This window comes from Osmerus eperlanus, chromosome 10 (assembly GCF_963692335.1).
Source record: "Osmerus eperlanus chromosome 10, fOsmEpe2.1, whole genome shotgun sequence".
Classification (NCBI taxonomy): domain Eukaryota; kingdom Metazoa; phylum Chordata; class Actinopteri; order Osmeriformes; family Osmeridae; genus Osmerus; species Osmerus eperlanus.
This window is the reverse complement of record NC_085027.1, coordinates 4,494,548-4,496,409: the sequence shown is the minus strand read 5'-3', so window position 1 is coordinate 4,496,409 and position 1,862 is coordinate 4,494,548. Positions and strand designations below refer to the sequence as shown.

The following is a 1,862-nucleotide window of genomic DNA, read 5'->3' as shown; positions in this document are numbered from 1 at the left end:
GAGTTTTAGGCTGTCCCGTACTGTCCCATCTTGAATCCATTAGGACAAGATCCATCTCAGTCACAACCACTGCAACATCTCCCTCAGGAGCCTATTACCATCCTATACATATGCAAGTGCTCCAATAGCTGTACATCATACTCACGGAGGGACACACGGAGGAACATACAGCTTCTCCCTACCTCTTAAATATCTGTAGGACTTTCACAGCTTAGACTCATCTTGAAAACGGGTTTCAAAAGTTTGAAACATTTTTGGGGAATTGATTTTAAAGAGACAATCTCATATTCAGTTGACTCAGATTAAGTTAGCATTTGAACGCTTTGAGAACAATGTCTGGAAAGCCGGTAAAAGAAAGAAAGATAGATAGGTTATAACACGGCTTAATTGTTAAGTGTAAATTTGATTTAGTTTCTTATACTCTGAGTAAACAAATAGATGACTTTAATTGGGTGCATTATGTAGTGACCAGCGCTGGTTAAACCATGTTTGATTTGTGAGCTAGTCTGCTATCTTTAAACATTTATGTAGGATTAGTAGCCACAACTCAAACCTCTAATCCCCCCGCACACACCTGTAGAGGACAGTATGAAAAACTGACTGGACTCAGACATCCAGCTTCAGCACAAAGCAACTTCAACCAACTAGAGGCCACAGTGAACGTCCAGACCATGAAGACGAAGACCGTCTGTCCTACTGCTGCAGCTGCTGGAACTCTCCCAAGTCAGTCCTCACCTGGAAGATGGATCTGGAGAGACAAATGTAGATCTATGTTTAGACATCAGCAGCAGGATTCTGGCCACCAACAATCAAACAAGTAACCGGCATAGGAGGGACAATGCAAATGGGAGAAAGCATCTAAGGGTTTGGTGATGGTGGCCTATACGTAGAGCAATGTTTAATCTATCGACAAGAAGAAGACAATTGAATCTGCCCTGAGGGCCTTTGCTACCAAATCCTGCATTCGCTTTGTGCCTCAAACGACTGAGCATGACTACCTCAGCATTGAGCCATGAAGGTTGTGTTCACTTTGATGTCGTTCAACACGAGATTCTCCACTCCCTGGGTTTCCAGCATGAGCAGACCAGGAGTGACCGTGACCGTGACCAGTACATCAGGATCAACTGGGCTAACATTGACATCACAATGACCTACAACTTCGACAAGCACACGACCAACAACCTGAACACTCCCTGAGACTACTCTTCAGTCATGAAGTCACTATGGAAGAGTATCCTTTGCAGTTATTGATCATAAGCAGATCAATAACTCACCCCTATCCCCAACCCGAACGTTAGTGTTGCCCAGAGAAATGGTATGTCCGATATCAACATACTGAGGGTCAATCAACTGTATAGCTGCTAAGAGGGAGACATGGAAACAAAGGAGAAACGTTTGGAGTTGACTATAGTCTACTGCTCATGAAATCTGACCCATTGCAGTACTGTTCCATACAATGACAATGCATTCAAGATTAGATAAATTAGTAATGTTGTATTAATCAGATGATATACATATTCATCAGTGGTGGATCACTGTGAGGACTACAATTATTCAGGATCATATGTGGGGAGAAAATGAAATCCATTACATTACATTAAATCCATGTCTTCTGTTTTTGATTATATTATTGTAGAACTGTTTTGACATATTCTCCCATGGTTCCCTTGGCTAGTAATAGCCTGGAGGGTCTTCTGAAGCAAGGGCTTTGATGTTGCCCCACTGTACCCTGTGTGGTGGGTTGTAGCCTCAGCTGGTGGGGGCGGGGGGCAGTAGGGCCGCAGACTGGAAGGACCGAGAGGTAGAACAATCAGAGTGTTACTGGCATCAAGAGCAAGCCTCTGGTAAAGGCATTGGCTAGT

General features: G+C 43.5%; 1 pseudogene; it reads left to right on the top strand.

Moving 5' to 3' along the window:
• Nucleotides 1-332: 332 nt before the first annotated feature.
• LOC134028295 (high choriolytic enzyme 1-like) lies at nucleotides 333-1,365 on the top strand (annotated as a pseudogene).
• The last annotated feature ends 497 nt before the right edge of the window (nucleotides 1,366-1,862 follow it).